This window comes from Bos grunniens, chromosome 19 (assembly GCF_055505025.1).
Source record: "Bos grunniens cultivar Pamir isolate PY7600 chromosome 19, Bosgru_T2T1.0, whole genome shotgun sequence".
NCBI classification, from domain to species: Eukaryota; Metazoa; Chordata; class Mammalia; order Artiodactyla; family Bovidae; genus Bos; species Bos grunniens.
This window is the reverse complement of record NC_141183.1, coordinates 20,418,061-20,438,462: the sequence shown is the minus strand read 5'-3', so window position 1 is coordinate 20,438,462 and position 20,402 is coordinate 20,418,061. Positions and strand designations below refer to the sequence as shown.

The 20,402-nt window shown below is 42.3% G+C and overlaps 1 long non-coding RNA gene across 1 annotated transcript in view; it reads right to left on the bottom strand.

Annotated features, from left to right (window-relative positions):
* Window positions 1-19,960, bottom strand: part of LOC147351545 (uncharacterized) — a 34,019-nt gene extending 14,059 nt beyond the window's left edge. The window contains exon 1 of the long non-coding RNA XR_015147575.1: window positions 19,436-19,960. This is a non-coding gene — a long non-coding RNA (uncharacterized LOC147351545). The remainder of the gene's footprint in view (window positions 1-19,435) is intronic.
* Between the last annotated feature and the right edge of the window lie 442 nt (window positions 19,961-20,402).

Here is a 20,402-nt window from a genome sequence, read left to right as displayed (position 1 = left end):
ATGGACAGCCCTAAAGGCTAAGAGGGCCTCCCTGGTGGCTCAGATGGTAAAGAATCTGCATGTAGTGCAGGAGATTCAGGTTCAATTCCTGGGTGGAGAAGATCCCCTGGAGGAGGGCATGGCAACCCGCTCCAGTATTCTTGCCTGGAGAGTCCCATGGACAGAGGAGCCTGGTGGGCTACAATCTATGTGGTCTCAAAGAGTTGGACCTGACTGAGCAGCTAACACAAAGGCTAAGAACTCATGATGGGTAAAGTTGAGAAGAGTGTCAGCCCATGATCAATTTGTAAAATAACCAATGTATTAGCACATTTTGATCACAGATCTGCTCCTCAAGTTACAGATATATGTTTACTTTAGACATGACTTGTGAATCCTCAGGATGACAGTAAGTTTAAATGACCAATAACCATTTTATTCTTTTTATTTCTTTCTTTGTTTAAATTATGAAAGTATGATAACACATTTACAGGAGACTTGGAAAACAGAACAAAGTTACATATAATTCTGCTATATATTACAATTATTTTTTAAGTAAATAAATCAAGATTTTTAGTTGGAGTTTCAATAGAAAACTCTCAAAAATTAATAGAATGAATATACAGAAAAGTAGAAGGATATAGTAGGCTTGAAAAGCACCATGAGCCAATTCAACGTAATTAAAATTTATATAATTTTCACACAACAGTAGGATACAAATTCTATTCAAGTTCCCATAGAGTGTAAATTAAGAGACATTGGACCATATCCAGGGACATAAAATAAGATGCAAAGATTTCATGGTTTAAAGGTACTGAAATCATACAGAGTCTATTCTCTTATTACTGTAGATCTATAGTATGCTAGATTTATGTTAGAATTATTATTAATTATGTTTGAATTATGTTAAATCAATATCAAAAGATATTTGAAAATAATCCACAAGTTTGACCAAGGTCCACGTTATGTTATAACACAATTTGATAGATTGGTCTAGCAGTCTTTTCATTTTGAGGAGATGGGTTTAAGGATGATACAAACACACACACACACCATACAATTGTCTTCTTGGCCTAGGAAAGCAGACCCATTAAGAAAATGCAAATTCTGCTGCCTGAGCCAATCCTGCTTCACCATGGAGAGACCAAGGGCTTGAAGTTTTTGTTTCTGTTTTTTAACAAAATTTATAATAGATTTGAAAAATTTATAGCAACTTTATTGAGATGTAGTTCACATACTGTACAATTACAAAGTGAACTATTCTAGGGTTTTTAGCATATTCAGAGAATTGTACAACTATCACCACAAATCGATTTTAAAACATTTTCTGTCACTCCATAAAGAAACCCCACAGTGGGACTTCCCTCATGGTCCACTGGATAAGAATCTACCTGCCAATGCAGAGGACACAGGTTTGATCCCTGGTCTGGGAAGATTCCACATTCCACGGAGCAAGTCAGCCTATGTGCCACAACTACTGAGTCCAAACTTCTGGAACCCAGGCTCCACCAGAGAAACCACCACAATGAGAAGTCCACACCCTCAATTAGAGAGCAGCCTATGCTCACTGCAACTAGAGAAAGCCCACGTGTAGCGATGAAGACTCAGCACAGCCGAAAATAAAATAAAATAAGTAATTTTAAAAAATTAAAAAAAAAAGAAACCCCACACCCATTAGAAGTCACCTCCATCTCACCTCAACCTGCTCCACCCTCGGCCACCACTGATCTACTGTCTGTCTCACAAATCTGCCTATTCTAGACATTTCATATGAATGGAATCACACAACATGTGACCTTTGGGGTCTGGCTTCTTTCATTTAGCATGATGTTTTCAAGGTTCATCTATGTTATAACATGTATCAGTACTTCATTTCTTCTTATAGGCAAAGAATATTTCATTGCGTGGATAAATTTTGTTTATCCATTCCTTAGTTGATGGATATTTGGATTGATTCTACTTTTTTGGATATTATGAGCAATACTGCTATGAACCTATGAACATCTGTGTACAGGTTTTTGTATAGATGTATGATCTCATTTCTCTTGGGTATATCCCTAGGAATGGAACTTCCAGGTCAAATGGTAACTCTACATCTAACCTTTTAAGGAACTGCTGCTGCTGCTGCTAAGTTGCTTCATTCGTGTCTGACTCTGTGCGACCCCATAGACGGCAGCCCACCAGGCTCCCCCGTCCCTGGGATTCTCCAGGCAAGAACACTGGAGTGGGTTGCCATTTCCTTCTCCAGTGCATGAAAGTGAAAAGTGAAAGTGAAGTCGCTCAGTCGTGTCTGACTGTTTTCCCAAAGGTCTAGAAAGGAAAAGTTTTACAGTGCTCTTGGTTTTGCCATCTCTTTTGATTTCTTAGGATCATACCCTACATCAGATCAGATCAGATCAGTCACTCAGTTGTGTCCAACTCTTTGCAACCCCATGAATCGCAGCACACCAGGCCTCCCTGTCCATCACCAACTCCCGGAGTTCACCCAGACTCACGTCCATAGAGTTGGTGATGCCATCCAGCCATCTCATCCTCTGTCGTCCCCTTCTCCTCCTGCCTCCAATCCCTCCCAGCATCAGAGTCTTTTCCAATGAGTCAACTCTTTGCATGAGGTGGCCAAAGTACTGGAGTTTCAGCTTTAGCATCATTCCTTCCAAAGAAATCCCAGGGCTGATCTCCTTCAGAATGGACTGGTTGGATCTCCTTGCAGTCCAAGGGACTCTCAAGAGTCTTCTCCAACACCACAGTTCAAAAGCATCAATTCTTTGGCGCTCAGCCTTCTTCACAGTCCAACTCTCACATCTATACATGACCACAGGAAAAACCATAGCCTTGACTAGATGGACCTTTGTTGGCAAAGTAATGTCTCTGCTTTTGAACATGCTATCTAGGTTGGTCATAACTTTCCTTCCAAGGAGTAAGAGTCTTTTAATTTCATGGCTGCATTGTCTAATTTTTTGCTTTGGGAGGGTTTCAAAGCAAGACTGATCAGGTGATCAGATTTACATGATGAAATATCAGTGGGCACTTCCCACTTTTGTTGGTAATGATTTATTGTTCCAAGAGTATTTCATTCGAAGACACACATGGATATTTGAAGTTCCAGTCCTAATCAACCGACTAGTTGTTTGTAAACTGTCAAACTTCGCTGAATTGTTTTCTGAAAATCGTTACTTTAGCTGTTGAATTATTAAGGTTTATTGATTTGACTCTGCAGTAATTGCCAAACTAAGACAGATGCCTTTAAGGCACATATGTGTAAATAAAATGCCACAATATCATTTGTATCCAGGAGATTTTCAAAAGCCTCTTGAGAATGAAAAACACTCTGTCCAAAGAGCCTTCTGATGATGTTATTAAGGAAAGAACTGACTAGAAATGATATGACAAAGCAGTCAATAAGTCACTTCCATTAGGGAACCAAGAACCTAATTCATCTGGAAGAGAAATCAGCAGTCATATAGTCCAATGATGGGCAACCCAGAGTCCAAGACCTAATTGTAGAGCAAAAGGTAAAAAAGCTGCCTTTGGGTTGCTGGCTTCTTAATAAAAAGAGAAAAAGTTCAGAATATTTTTCTTTTTCCTGAATTGGCCCTTATTTTTTTTAAGGTGTTCACTATTAATTCTATTCAAAAAATATTTTTTTCATTTCATAGATACAGAAATGAAGGTCTAGAGAGGTAAAACAGCTCTTTTAAGTGAGTAACCTAACCTAAGCATGAGTAACCTCTCCTCAGGTCTCATGCTTCTTAGCAGAGAACAATCTCTTTGCCTGACTCCAGCATTTACCTGAGCAGTGAGGTCAACAAGCAGCAGTTACCACAGAAGTGAAAGACATAAGTGACTAGTAGAGCCAGTATATTTGAACCAGGACCAGCGTCTGTTAAGCAAATTAAGCCACAGCTATTGAATAACTGTGTTCAAGGTAGCCTGTTCCTAATTAAGTTATGTGCTCCTGTCTTCCTTTGCTTTCATAAATCTTTCCAGGGCAGGAGTGTAACTACAACAAGAAACGACTTGATGTTTTTATGGGGATTTTTTAGCATGAGGGTAGTTTTCCAGTCAGCAGCTTTTCAGTGCTTTCTTTTCTGCCGTCTTCTGGCTTCTTCTGATTCACATTCCATGGTTATTGCCTTCCGCTCAGCTCAACTGCACTTCAACGTTTGATGGCTAACTGGATTTCTCTCATTCTGTGCCATTACAGAATTGGGGATTCCAATTGTTTGGGATTTTTAAAATTTTTATTTTGTTTATTTGGCTGCTCCGGGTCTTAGTTGCGGCATGAGGGCTCTTCATCATAGTTGCAGCCTGTGGAATTTAGTTTCCTGACGAGGGATTGAACCCAAACCCTTGTATTAGGAGCATGGAGTCTTAGCCACTGGACCACCAGAGACATCCAGGGAATTCCAGTCTTTAAGAGCTGCAATTCTTCTCTCCAGACCAAAAAGAATGAAAATCTGATTCCTTCTTTTCCATGATGAAACTTTTTGGACTCTGGCTGTGGCATGCCACCTTGAAAAGAATGCCATCTTTTCACCTCTGTCTTTCCCTCCAGTCTCCTTCTTCAACCCCAGCCCACTGGCAACCCTGCCACTGATTCCTACTTGATCTCCCTAGTAATGAATTCAAGGAAGCCTTTGGGCAAGTACAAATAGGCTTAACTAATAGCCCAAGTGGCGTGAATTATGTTACCAACCAGGGTTCTTGACCTTCCCCAATCAATACAGATTGACTAGAGGCTGGACAAGAAATGTAGGGAAGGCTACAGTGGGGCCCCTGCTGCAGCACTGGGATGGCAAAAACAAGCAACAGTTTCCCTTCCTTGTTTCCCAAGGAGGGGCGAGCTTGTTCCTTACATAAAGTGAGGGTAGGGGTGCATCCAGGGGTTGGGCTGGCAGGGTGGCTTAGGTGGTTTGCCCACCCCTTTGGTGATATTGAGTGCAGGGGACATGTGCAGTACTCTGCTTTTGATCCTGACAACCTGTTTTTGCTTCCAGCTTCTCAGAATTGGCAGTTGGGGTTTTTGGTCTTTTTGTAGCTTTTATTTATTTGTTTTTGGCTGCTTTGGGTCTTCGTGCCGTGAGTGGGCTTCTCTCTAGATGTGGTCTGCAGTGGCAGACTTAGTTGCCCTGTGGCATGTGGAATCTCAGTTCCCCGACTAGGGATTGAACCTGCGTCCCCTGCATTGGAAGGTGTATTCTTAACCATTGGATAACCAGGGAAGTTCCTTTCTGTGTCTTTTTATCTTGTTGTTCAGAATTTGCCCCAACTACACAGTCATGCAGCTATTTTTGTTCCCTTAAAGTTTCCTTGTATTTTATCACTCAGAGAGACGTTTGTCCAGGTGCAAGCACTGTAGCACTGCAACAAAGGGCCCCAGGTCTCAGCCTGTCTCCATGTCTTTATTTGTTTATATAATTTTGTTTATTTATGGCTGTGCTGGGTCTTCGTTGCTGCTTTGGCTATGAGTGAGCAGGGGCCACTCTCTACTTGCGGTGCACGGGCTTCTCACTGTGGTGGCTTCTCTTGTTGCAGAGCACGGGTTCTGGGGTTCACAGGCTTCAGTAGCTGCAATGCGTGGGCTCAGCAGCGGTGCTTCACAGGCTCCAGAGCACAGTCACAGTAGTTGTGGCACATGGGCTCGCTTGCTCCTCCACATGTGGGATCTTCCCAGACCAGGGATCGAACCTGTTTCTCTGGCATTGGCAGGCAGATTCTTCACCACTGAGCCACCAGGGAAACCCTGTCTCAATGTCATTAGACTACCAATGCCCTCCTTACCAGTCCATCTTGCCCTCCATACAATGACTGCAGTGAAATGACAGAGGCATCATGTCTCCCTCCAGACCACAGAGAAACCACCATGGACACCATGTCAGAGACTCCAAAGGGCTCCTTTGCTCTGGAAGAGCCTCAGGGGGGGCCCTCATTGTTGACAGGCATCAGAGCTGATTCAGGAAAAGCTGATGCAGCAGCTCCAGGCTTTGATTTGCTCTCCAAGTTTTGTCAGTAGGCTCGCTACTCACAGCGGCCGCCAAACTGTTATCTCCAGAACTCTGCCCTTTCTCATTTCCTACCTACAAAGCTCCACACAGCTGCATGATATGCTTCTAAGAAATTCCAAAGGGCAGGTGACCCCAAACATAATAACTGTCAGACCAGTGAGTTAATTTCTCAAGTTGAGGGTTGGCTGAACTCAACTCATTTCTAAGAAAAATAAAAGGGGACTTCCTGGTGGTCCAGTGGTTGAAGTTATGAGCTTCCTCTACAGGAAGCACGGACCCCCTGGTGGTCCACAGCCACAAAAAAGAAAAAACCTGAGGAGGATTCTGCCACTTAGGGCTCTCTCACCTGAAAGGGCTCAAAGTTTCCAAGCTCCAAGTTGTTACAGGTTTTCTTTGGGGAATTCCAATAATAATCAATCCTTGAGGAAGATTAACTGGGGGAAGAGATTTGAGGATGAATAAGAAAGTGTTGGAGTAGAGCTTAATGAAACGTCAGGAATGAAAACAAGTTTTATTTTGGGCTGAGCCAGCTGGGAAGCCAAGGGCAGAGCAGATGAAGTTGGAATGTTCCATTCTTTACAGAGATGGGGATACATACTGTTGCTCAAATACGATCATGTCCACACACAATATCTAATCAACCAACACTTCTTCTCCACTGGGTGCCATTTTGCTTCCCAGGTAACATTTGATGGTGCCTGGGGACATTTCTGGTAATCAAAACTGGAGGAGATGGAGAGAAACTGGAGGGGTTGCTACTAGTTTCTAGTGGGTAGAAGTCACATAAACTGTAAACACAACCCCCTCTCCCCCCAACAAATAATTAACTTGCCTCAAATGTTAATAGCACACCAGGATTGAGAAACCTTTGACAAACCAGAAAAGGGGTGGCTCAATCAGTTTATTCGAGAGAACTTTCCTCCAGCAGATGTTTTTCAACTCAATGTCAGGGCACCGCTGTGCCAAGGCATCATTGTGGTGTACCAGGCAGCCCCTCTTTCAGTTCTCTCTGAGGTGAGAGATTTATCATTCTAAATTCTAAGACCTTTCCCTCCAATAAGGTCAACCTGTGAAAGTAACAGGAGTTGTGGCATCCGGGTTCCTGCAAGTAAAACCACTCTCGACTCCAGGACTTTTCTAGAGACCCTGAAGCTGAATGTTTTTCTAGGGATCCACAGATGTGGACATGATTAAACACAGGATAAAATGTGTAGACAGGTTGAGGGTAACAGGGTCGGGGTCTGGCAGAGGCGGGGTCTGACAAGGAGCCACCAATTGTAAGAGTATGGGAGAAAAACTGCCCCCCTCCACCCAAAGGTTCTAGATGTACTTAACATGTTGTTAAATCACCAGGGAGAGGAATGAGTAAAACAAAACACATTCTTCGATGAACAAACAAAGAATGTAGTTAAGACACACGGCATAACACTGGTGCTTAACTCCCCTGAACTAGGACTTGACTTCTTTGGAGAAAACGGAAGAAATGAGATTCGTCTTTGATGTCTCATCACTACAAAATTCAGTGTCCCATACTATTGGTGCAGGCTCCTGTTGTAATTCCTGTGAACTGTTGGTGAAAAAAAAGAATCCAAATTTGATTGTGTCTTACTGCCCAAGTTAAGACTGAGAAAGGAAAAAATTCTCATTCCAGGCCAAATAGCCTTCAGATGATAAGGTAAGAATTCACTAGAAAAAAAATGACTTTTAAAATGATGTGTAAACTTTAATAATAGTTCATTCCAGCGGATGTGTTTCCTTGTTTACTAGTTGTTAAAAATTAATTCATACTCAAGATAATATTATTTTTAAAAATACTTGATATACCCCTGAACTTGCCACAAATATCTATCCATCTCCTTCATATTTTTTTCCCTTTCCTGTTTTCTCACAGCTCCATGCTGTTAGTTTCTTGCTATGACTCTCCAGTTTCCCATTCTGAACTCTTGCATTCCTAGTTTTTTTTTTTTTTTTTTTAAAGTGTGCGTCTACTGTAGGCCTGACTTTGTGAAAGTAATTGAAGAAGTAATGTTATTTTGGTAAATATTTATTTGGCATCTCTGAAATATTCTGGCCTCTGAAATCTAATTTCCTTCTCCCTCCCCATTAAAAAAAATATATCCCCACCACTTGGCTGGTTATTGGTGAACTCTTAGCACGATCTGAGGATTCATGTGCCAGGGGTCTGATTCCAAACAAGTTTTTTTTTTTTTGGCCATGCCATGCAGCATGAGGCATCTTAGGCCGAAACCCAAGCCCCCTGCAGTGGAAGCACAGAGTGCTAACTACAGGACCATCAGGGAAGTTCCTCCAAACAGGTTTTAAAACCCAGCATGTCTTTTGAGCAAACTCCGGGAGATAGTGAAGGACAGGGAAGCCTGGCATGCTGCACTCCACAGGGTCACAAAGAGTCAGACAATGACTTAGCGACTACACAACAAATGTCTTTTCTGCAACTGTTAGTGTCTCTAGATTCTAGAGCAAAGACTTCTGATGCCAGAGTTCATATTTTCCCAGGCTTTGGCACCTAACTGTGAAGATGTTTGGCTGCAAAACCAAGCCCACTGGTTGATTTATAATTATCCACTTTCTGTGCTCAAATAGCTCTTGAAAGGGTCAGGCCCCAGAAGATATTACCATTACAACTTTACAGCAGATACAACTTGCCAGTAATTCACAAGCATCTTGACAGCAGTCATACCACCCTCAACTCTGAACAACATTTTCCTTTCCTCAAGATCCGCCTCCCAACTTTTTTGCCCAACACACATTTTACACAGTTGCAAATTTTCCATTTGGTGTTCTTTGTCACTTAAAATAATCTACGCATTCCCTAGAGCCAGCAGAGGCTACATTCCCATCCTTGAAAATCGTTGCCTGGTATTTCCTCATGTCACTATACCATAATTTGCCGAGCCATTCCCTTATTTGGCGTTTGGCTTATTTCCAATTCTTCACTCTTATAAATAGCAGCACATGAACATCTTTGCATGAATCACATTTTTTTTCCCTTTTGGGTTATTTCCTTGGGGTATATTCCCCAAACTGGTAATACCGGGTTAAAGGTTTGAAAAGTTTCATGGCTGTTGTTACTCACTGCCAGAATATTCTCTAGGCAGACTGTGGTATATTTAGGTTTTTCAGATGTTTAATGTTTCCCATGAAATACAATAAGGTTACCTTTTATCTTCTCTTGTTCTTCCATAATCTCAGTAGGAGAGGGAGTTACAAAATTTCAAAACAAAACAAAAGTAAGGATGGAAGAACTCTGTATAGCCAGAGATGAGCTCTTTTAAGCTAACTTGATACAATGCTACCCCACAAGTGCTGGCGTGAAACAGCTGTATTCCAGGCAGAATAGAAAATGACATTAAGGTTCTGGGAAGGCATGTCAGCTGAGGATATCTGAGGCTGAGATAGTTTCAGCGAGAAATTAAGGCTGGCAAGTGGCAAGATCAGGAAGACTTGGTAAGGAGGGTGGGGAGAAAGGTAGAAAGTAAAAAGAAAGAATGGTGCTCTCTTGTCATTGCTGCTTTTGTGGTGATGGCACCAGCAGAGAGAGAAATAAGCTGATTTTGTGCCTTTGAGATTCAGATTAATCACCATCTGCAGGTGACTTCTAAGGATTGTGAATGCTTGAGGACCGTGGTCGCCTTGGTTTAAGAATCAAAACCAAAATAAAACAAAACAAAAATAACCTACTGAGTCATCCTTATCATCTGGTTCCTCAAGCAAATAATAGTGATGATGGTGGTGGTAGTGATGGTAATAATGATATGATAAATGTGGTGGTGGTGATGATAATGGTGGTGACGGTGAGGCGCCTATCACTTTTCTGAAGACTTTACACATTTAACTTGTTTCATCCTCCCAATACCCTTTGTGATCCCCACTTTACAGAGGAGGAGGCAGAATCAGAAAGTTAGGAAACTTCCTCAAGGTCACCAAGTGAGTAAGCCAGATTCAAACCCAAGCAATTGACCACCATACCTGGGCTCTGACCACTGTACCATACTGCCCTAGGTACTACAATAGAAAAATAGCTCGTGTATGGCTATGCAGTAGGATACATGCAATAGAATATCCAACTTTAGAGTCTTCAGAAAACTTCGGAATGTTAAAATTATTTCTGGTTCCTGTCTACTCATCTAAATTGAAACAATGTGCTATTCAAACATGTCTTGTTTAAATTTAAACTATCAGTGGGTCTGTGTGTATATATAGCAATATCATTTAAGTGCCTAAGAAAAATGAAAGAAAATACACCAAAACATCAACATTGACTGTCTTTAGATGGTGGAATTATGGGTATTTTTTCTTCTTTCAATGTTTCTATTTTTTTCTCAATTGTTCTATAATAAACATGTGTTACCATTTTCCCCCACTCTTTATTTTGAAAAAAATTTTAAATAAAAAGTAAAGTGCAATGAATTTCAATATACACTTCATCTAAATCATCAACTTTTCACATTTTGTCTTATTTGCCTATCACTCTCTCTCACTAGATAGTTATAGGTATAGATAGACACATTTCTTGTTTTTTTAATCATTTATTTAAGGGTAATTTGCAGACCTCAGAATTCCTTTGCTTTTAAGTACTTTACATAGCGCATAAGAACGAGGATGGAGAAGGCAATGGCACCCCACTCCAGTACTCTTGCCTGGAAAATCCCATGGACAGAGGAGCCTGGTAGGCTGCAGTCCATGGGGTCGCTAAGAGTCGGACAGGACTAAGCGACTTCACTTTCACTTTTCACTTTCCTGCATTGGAGTAGGAAATGGCAACCCACTCCAGTATTCTTGCCTGGAGAATCCCAGGGACGGGGGAGCCTGGTGGGCTACCGTCTATGGGGTCCCACAGAGTCGGACACGACTGAAGTGACTTAGCAACAGCAGCAGCAAGAACAAGGACATTCTCTTACACAACCATAGTCATATGCATTCCTTTTTCATCTGAAGAACTTCAGTTTAACAAAAACAAATAATTATAAATAAACTAAGGCAAACTAAACATTTTCTGTGTCAGTACCTTGCACTCCCTGTTATAAGACCTTTCCTTACTCTCAGAAGCTCACCTGCCCTGCCTTATCCTTATCCTTATCCTCATGCCCAACCATGCCCCATCCCTGCCTGGGAAACTTCCAGAACACTTTTGACTTCCGGACATCTGTGAGTCCAAGTTTCCTTTCAGTGTTCTGAGTAACAATGGTATCAATCTTGGTATCAATCTATGCACTTCCTTCTCTGAAAGTCAAAAGTTTGATTATTCAATTAACATAATACTTAGATTACTATTAAAGTTAATATTTTTATTTTGTTACTATAATAGAAATGTTAAAACTCTAAAGATTTTCAATTATTTTTTCCATAAAATGTCTTATGGTTGCCAGTCAGGTAAGAAGTGTCCATCCTTTTTTTAAATTGATATTATGTTTATGTATTTATTTATCTATTGGCCACATTGGATGGCATGTGGGATCTTAATTCCCAGGCCAGGGATAACTTGCATTGGCAGAGTGATAATATTTTTTCAACTAGAACAATTTATTCATTTAACAAGTATTTATTGAACATCCACCATATCCCAGGCATTAATGGACCTAAACTATTAATACCTAGCACTTTGGAGCATTTATTATGGCCCTGAAACTTCAATTAATACCTGAATTAATTCTCACAACAATTACCATTCCCATTTTCCAGACAGGTAAACTGGAAAATTAAGTAATTTGCTCAAGGTCCTATAGCTCACTAGAATTCAGACCTAAACATTCACCTTCTGTCTAGAAGAGGCACCAGGCAATACTGCTGGGGGTGCCTTAAAGGGGTCCTTGCCTTAGATAGGGTCGGTTGGGGTCAAGAGAGGGACCCAAAGCCAATTCCATTTTCCCAGCTTCTGGGCTCTAGCAGAGAAAATAGATAAAAGCAAGAAAAGTATGCCTCTGGGAGTGGGTAATTATTTCTGTAAAAACTGACAATTGTCTTGGCCTTAAATTAGCTTCTAGGATAGTCTTGGTGATTCTGCTCCTTCTGGCCGCTCCTCCTCTGTCTCCTGGGGTGGTTTGCTCATCCTCCTTCAGCCCAGTGTCCAACGTTTCAAGTACTCAAAACTGTCTCAGGCCTCTTTTGGCCTCCTGTCTGGTCCGAGGTTTAAATTACCACCTGTGCCATCTTCTGTTTACCCCTCCAGATGCCATCTCTGCCCTTTCTCCTCCCACTGTGGGCTCTGGAGGGGACCCTGGATGGACTACCTCAGGCTCCCTTTCCCTGTGCTTCTGTTTGGGTTGTTTTGTTTTGATTTTTAATTTCTTTTCGGCTGCACTGGGTCTTCATTGCTGCTCGCGGGCTTTCTCTAGTTGCAGAGAGCAGGGACTACCCTTTGTCACGGCGAAGGGGCTTCTCACTGTGGCGGCTCCCCTTGCTTCAGTAGTTGTGGTGCCTGGGCTCAGCTGCTCTGCAGCATGTGGAATCCTCCTGGACCAGAGATCAAACCCATGTCCCCTGCATTGGCAGATTCCTGTCCACTGGACCATCAGGGAGTCCCCATTCGGATGTTTCAGGTGGGAGGTGTAAACAAGAGACCAGAGGGCAGGAGATGAGCCAGGAGATCTATTTCTGAAGGCAGTGTCCCTATGCCAAAGTCCAGAGCTACTGTTAGGCTCCTCCCCTCTGCACACAGTTCTCTCTGACTTTCAGTAACATTTCAGGGCTGGAAGGGTTAATGGCTCCCTATTTGCAAGCCCCAGAACACTACTCTCTTTTGTAATAGATTTCCTTCAACCTGACTCACAATTTTATAAACAGCACCTTTATTAAACCCTCCTCAAAGTGAACAATTGGAGCATACATCTGCTTCCTGCCGGACCTCTGCTTATCTCCCAGTGACTGTCAAATTAATTATCTCCTTCCAGAATAATCTCCACTGCTTTCTATTCAACTACTCACTTAAATTTCTCACAGTGCCTCACACTCAAAACACCCAAGTCTGGTATCGTGTGATAAAAAATATACGTGGTCTTTGTCCCTGGTTTTGGCAGAGTTCCTAAAACCCTTGGAATTTCCAAGTGATAAGAGCAATAAAATTGTCTTGATATTCATAACAAATCCCTTTCAACCACACCCTAGTTTATGTTAATGAGGTGACTGTTGGTAAGGATGGGGTCTGCCTGCTAGGGGAACCAACCACTTGATTAGAAGGTTGGAACTTTCAGTCCCGCCCTCCTGACCTCCCAGGAAGTAAAAGGGACCGGAGGTTGGATCAACTGCCAACAGGCAATGATGTAATCATTCATGCCTATGTAATGAAGCCTCCCTAAAAACCCCAAAGGATGGTCTTTGGAGAACTTCTGGGTTGGTGAACGCAAAGAGATCTGGGAAGAGTCGGGTGTGTGGAAAGAGCATGAAAGTTCCATGACTTTTCCCCATCCCTTGCCCTTGGCATCTCTTCTGCCTGTTTCTGAGTATATATCCTATTATAATAAACCGGTAATTTAGTAAGTAAAGTGTTTCTCTGAGTTCTCTGAGCCACTTTAGCAAATTAATAGAACCTAAGGAAGGGGTTGGTGGAACCTCTGATCTGTACCCAGTGGGTCAGAAGCACAGGTGAAAACTTGGGCTTAAGACTGCCCTCTGGGGACTTCCCTGGTCATTCAGTGGTTAAGAATCCACCTTCCAATGCAAGGCACATGGGTTTGATCCCTGATGGAGGAGCCTGGTAGGCTGCAGTCCATGGGGTCGCGAAGGGTCGGACACCACTGTTGGACACAACTGAGCTACTTCGCTTTCACTTTTCACTTTCATGCATTGGAGAAGGAAATGGCAACCCACTCCAGTGTTCTTGCCTGGAGAATCCCAGGGACGGGGGAGCCTGGTGGGCTGCCGTCTATGGGGTCACAGAGTCGGACACGACTGAAGTGACTTAGCAGCAGCAGCAGCTGCAAATAAGACCTGGAGCAGCCAAAATGAATAAATAAATATTAAAAATATATATACATACTGGCCTCTGGGGAAGCCACGAAGCTCAGCCTCCCTCCCCACTCCCCAAGAGAAAACTGGCCTCTGAATGGAGGGTTAAGGGGAGGACAATGTCGTAGAACTGAGCCCTTAAACCTCAAACTCCAGGTAGATGGTGTCAGAATTGAGTTGAGTTGTAGGACACCCAGGCTGTGTCCCAATAATTGCTTGTTGGATGTTTGGGGAAACACCCATATACACACATTGAAACTGGGTCCAGAACCCACCTTCCTCAGGGTCTGTGCACTGCAGCCTGGTTCTTCCTGGCTTTTGCATAGCATTCTTCTCAAAACACTCTTCCTCCACTTCACACAGAAAATGCCTCCCCTTCAATATCACTTTCTCAAGGAAAGCACCCCTCACCCCAAGCCTAGATCAAGAGCCCCTGTTAATCCCATGCCTAGCCCCCTTTTACCCTTCCTCTCTAGCTAGTGTCAGTGTGTGGCTTATTGAGCCACATCTGTCTTCTCCACTAGACTCTAACCCCCGTGAGGGCAGTTTGCACCTGCTCGGAACACCACAGTAAGTGACTTCAGGAGAAGGCCTCTGACAGTCTGTTGACTGATACATGAAAAATAGACAGCTATTTGCTGAGAAAATAGTTGGAAAAAAAACAGCTAACAAATTATAGATTTATGTAGCTTCAAGTGCCACAAATGACTCAACAAAGAAGACATTCTTAGGCTCCCAACTGAAAATTAGAAAGAGGCTGAAAACCCAAAGGATGGGTTAGACGATGGAGAAACTTTGGCCTCTGGGTTCCCAGGAGGGGTTTTCTTCCCAGTAAGTGGAGAACAAACTCTTGAAGCAGCTGATGACAAGGAAGGCATGATTAAGAGACTTGCTGCTATTTTTCAAGATAGACTGATTCCCAAAGATCCCAGGGCGAGACAGTGTGTGAACTGAATCCTATTTAACCCTGGGGCTTTCAGGTAGGACTTGATCTTTTTGTTGAAGGTCACAGACTTCTTGGTGGTGACCTCTTGCCTCAGCCTCTGTGACATTCCAGTTCCCTGTCCCCTTTAGGATGCTTTGAACATCATAAAAGCAGAAAAAACGTCCACAAACACCCAGTGATAACAGAACTCATTATTAGATAGTTGCACTTCAGTGGTTACATGTCTTAATACTATGGATGTCGATGTTCACCTTCCTCGTGGCTGTATATATTTTTATTACTTCCTTGTGTTCCCTTTCCAGGATTATCTGACACTCTCCTAGGTTCACAGCAGTTTTCCCCCCTATATCTTCGCAAGGTTACAGTAATTTTCAGAACCAAGAGAAAAAATACTTCTATCTCTGACCAGCCAATATTAGGTTTCTGCATTGTAAATCACTTGATTCTGGACCAGGATATTATCAGGATATATATATCCATGGGTGTTCTATCCAACCCAAGCTCCTCTTTTCTATTTAAACTTGACTTGCTACATCAATAGATTGTACAAATTCATCCCTTGGAGTCTGGTGTCTCTCACCATAATAGTGCATCCTACGTCTGAGCCCAATCCTACTGTCTCATCATATGAATGTATGAGTAGTATTGACCGGGTCTGTTTCAAGTATTAAAAATGTATGTGTGCTTTATCACATCTCATTATGACTAACAATGAGCTTTGGAGGTTCCCCCTGCAGAATATTTGGGTAATTCTTCATCTTAGAAAACTTTGGGGTTGATCTACTCTGAGATCTCCACATATATAATTTCTATTTATTGTGTGTGACCACTGATCTTGATCCATCTTTCCTGTTCTTGGTACAATTTCTACCTTTTTCCAGAACTATCCATCTCCCATTAATTTCTTGTGGTCACACTTTGCTAACTACACAGTAAAAAAAATGTATAAGCCTACTAATTTAATTTTAAAAATCTGTATTTGTTGACACTCCTCTATTAATTAAAGCTAACATATTCTGGTATATTTATCCTTTTAAGAAATTATATGCCAACTTCTTTGTCTTGAGATTTTCACACATTCAACTCATTTCAGTCAATCATAATTGTGTTTTTCTTTTTTGATGTCAAAACTGTTGCATTTTAGTCAATGGCTTCCTTATCCTTCTACCATTACCTGTCTGAAACCTTTGTTTTCTATCCCTATCCTAAATTTTCCTTACTCCAAGATGCAGATGCATCCTTCAAGAAGTCTCAGGTCATTTCAGTGAGAGTCAGGGGTTGGCAGAAGTGCACCTCTTAATGGACTGCAGTCAGAAAAACATATTTCTTGTTAAAGGTCATGAGTTCACAATGATTTTTCCAATTAAAATTACATTTTTTCTAATGCAAAATCTTTTATTTTACCTATAATATTTCTGCTTAAAGTTTGATTCTTTCACCCACAATATGATCGTACTTCCTTCTCTTTTTTTGTTCCTCATATTCCTTGGCAACTATGAATCATGCCATCTCTTTGTTGACAATCATGTCCATTGGGTTGGTCTCTTTGTTCTTGTTGACCAACCTGTCCTTTTTCCACAAACAGCAGGAAATACACACCCACACACATGCACCCAGACTCACTGGCCAGGGCCAGCATTCTTCTTGGAAGCAGCCTCCTGAAGCCAGCCAGCCATTTAAGACAATGACTCCTTCTGGAGTAAAATCATAAGAGAGTTTCAGAGAATGTTTAGTTAATATTCTTTTTTGCTGAGTCGACATTTGAGAAGCTGCCATTTGTTCTCAAAGGGTATTTTAATTCAACCTTAAAAAATCATAGTTTTGGCTCTTCCTGATTATAAAAGTATCACACATAGGGATTACAAAGAAGACACTTCCCTAAGAAGTGTTGACAACTATGGAAATTATAAAGATGACAATAAGAGTCACTCCAACCTCATTACCCAGAAATAACTCCTGCTAACATTTTGAAATAAGAAGTATGGAATGAAACTGAAAGAGCTGCTGAACTTTGGACAAATATTTCATCAGATTCATTAGAGATTTCTCTAAAACTTCTTTTTTTAATGTGAGAAATATTAAGAGCCAGTTGGGTTGTTATGCTTTTTTTATTATTATTATTATCTTCAACTTACAGAGTTGTAATGAAAAGTCATCATTCTGATTTAAAAGTTTGTACTCCAGTATTCTTGCCTAGGAAATCCCACGGACAGAGGAGCCTGGTGGGCTACAGTCCACAGGATCACAGGAGTTGGGACACGACTTAGCGACTAAACAACAAAACGGATCAATAGACCTTAAAGGAAAATTCAAAATAGAAAAAGTTTGTCCTTTCATGAGAAAACATCTCCTGAGTTAAAAATGCCCTTCCAATAAAAACAGCAGAACAAAAACTGTGGGGGTCCAAAGGTCTCAGAATTTCCCTAATTTTTTTCTTTTTTGTTTAGTATACTTTAGGTATCTTTAAATTAACTAATATCTCTTAATGAGTAACATTTGTTTTCAGGTAGTTAAACTTAGTCAACTGTCCCATAAAAATCAGAAGACCTCTCTGATGTCTAGCTGGATAATTACAAACCTATTTTTTAATTAAAAAAATAAAAAGTTTAAGGGACTTCCCTGGCATTCCAATGATTAAGATTGTGAGCTTTCACCGCAGGGGACACAGGTTCAACCCCTGGTCAGGGAAACAAGATTCCACATGCCTTGAGGTGTGGCCAAACAAATACATGAATAAAACTTTAAGATCTAAGCTTACTTAGGTTCATTTTCCAAGAGAAAAGATTGGGGGAAGCTGAACTCTAGGCACGATGTCCAGGACTGCGGTCAGCAGGGAAGCATGGGAACAGACACACTGTGCTTGCTTCCGTGTGCGCTGTGTCACTTCAGTCCTGTCCGACTCTTTGTGACCCTATGAACCATAGCCCACCAGGTTTCTCTGTCCATGGGATTCTCCAGGCAAGAGCAGTGGAGTGGGTTGCCATGCCCTTCTCCAGGGGATCTCCCCGACCCAGGGATCGAACCTGCATCTCTTAGGTGTCCTGCAACAGCAGGCTCTAAATAGCAGGTGGGTGCTTTACACTAGCGCCAGAGCTCCCCAAGTGCCCCTGCTGTCTTGACGCCTCCTTGGGGAACCCCCTAACTCAGCCACAGCACTGAAGCTCACAGCAAGGGCCCCCCAGGATTCTGCTCCTGCCCCTCTTGGCTCGACACCATCCTTCAAGGCCAGGAGTGGCCCTTTATCCCTGTCTCTCCCTCACTCCCACAGTCAGTGGGTCGGGAAATCCCAAGGGCTCTCTAACTTTCGAAGTGTATCCAGAACCCACATCTTTCCATCTGCAGGAGGAATGGGAAGAAGCAAGGGGGTCTGTCAGGGGGCTGATGTTGTCATCCAGGTCGAGAAGATAGCATCAGCCCCCTGACAGACCCTCTTGCTTCTTCCCATTCCTCCTGCAGTCTTTTTTCATCAGAACAGCCATAGCGATTTTGGCGGGAGCGGGAGCTGCACAGGGTCTTCACTGTGGCCTACAGGGGCGTCTCTGTAGTTTCGGTGCTCTGACTTTTGTCTAGTTGAGGTGCACAGGCTTAGTTGCCTTGCAGCATGTAGGATCTTACTAACAGTTCCCTGACCAGGGATGGAACCTGAGTCCCCTGCATTGGAAGGTGGATTCTTAACCACTGGACCACCAGGGCAGCCCCGACAGTGATTATTTTAAGTTGAAAGTCAGACTCTGGGCCTTTGTGCTTAAGATGCTTCAGTGGGTGGGATGTCATTCAGAGTAAGAACTGCACTCCTTCTGGGTTGGTGGCAGTCGGGGCGGGGGAGTGGGGGGGTTGGGGAGGCGTTGGGGGACAAAGGACCCTCATCTTGTCCCTCTGCTTCCCCTACAGCCCCCACTCCTGCCTCCGTGGCTCCTTGAGGTCCCTGGAGCAGATCAGGCGCACTTCAGCCTGAGGGCTTGGCAACAGCTCCTCCCCTGCCCCCATGCCCTACCCTCAGATACCTGCCTGCCTGATGCTCTCATCTCTGTTGAATCTTTGCTTGAATCTCATTTTCTCAACAAAGCCTTCCATGACTACCCGATTTAAAATTTCCATTCCATGTTTTTCTCTCCCCATTCTCACCCTCTGCATTCCCAATCCTCCTCTTTCCTGCTCCCTTTCTTCCATTTTCTCTTACTGATTAGATTCATTGTTTCTGATGTGTCTGCATTACTAAAAGATAATCTCTACTAGGGCAGGAACTGTTTTGTTCACTGGTATATCCCAAGCACCTAAAATAATGCCTGGCACACAAAGGCACTCAATAAATACTTGTTGAAAATGCTTAGGACTCACGCCATAGCAACTGGTAAATAATTTGAATATATCACCTAAAAAGATCCCGTGAAACTAGCCTATAAAAAGCAGTCAAAGGAAAAAGAAACAGCAAAGTGCATCAGGGGAAACACTTGTGGTTAGCAACTATTATAAATCCAAAATGATGGTTCACAAAATTAGAGCATCCGTCAGTCCCCCTATCCCCACTCCCACCCCAAATTACCTGGCTGAAGGAGGCATGGCCTTCGTGGTCTAGAAAATACTGCTCCTTCTGCTACTTCGGTTCTCGGGATCATTTATAAACTATATCCTGCTTTATTTTCAGTCCATGACTTTCTTGAACAGTGTGTCTCTGTGACATTTTTTTTTTTTTAATGTTTCGAATCAGCTCTTGGAAGATTTCATGGTTCATTGTCACGTAAAGCAGCTTTTCTTTCCTTGCAGTTCTCAGTTTCAATTTCTTACATCCTACGTTTTTCTCTTTCTTGGATTCTTCTCTTGTTTGGCTGGAGTTGATCCAATACACCAAAGCAAATATTGTTTGTTTGTTCCAGAAAGGGAACACAAGCGGTAACTTTTCTGAGTTCTTGTCTGTCGAACAGTATCCCCGTTTTGTTCAGGTCTAGAATCTTGACAAGTTTATATTCCAGGTGGTTACTGACGCCATCAGAGGCCAGTCTGCAGCCACAACTTTCTGCACACGTTACCCAAGCTCCCTCTGTATTCTCAGAGGCTCCTTTCTCACAGTGGCTGCGAAATCACATCGAAATTGTTGAAGCCAGCTCTCCAAGATGGATATATTCTACACTTGTCAGAAGTAGTGAGCAAGTGTGTCCATTACGTTATATTATATTATGAGTTCATTAGCCTATCTTGCCATAAAAGCCTGCTGTAAAGGATTTTATAAAAATTGGTCTTACAAAACAAATTAGCTTAGAGCAAAGGTAACTGAAATAGCCAGAAATGCAAAATGTTGCTGTTGTTTTTTGTCAATAATCAGGATGTTAAGGGGACTTCCTTGGTAGTCCAGTGGCTAAGACTCTGCACTCCCAATGCAGAGGGCCCGAGGTGGACCCTTGTCTGATCCCTGGTTGGGGAACTAGATCCCACATGCCACAACTAAGACCCAGTGCAACTAAATAAATATAAATAAATTTTTTTTAAAAAGACATGAAAAGGGCTTTAGGGAG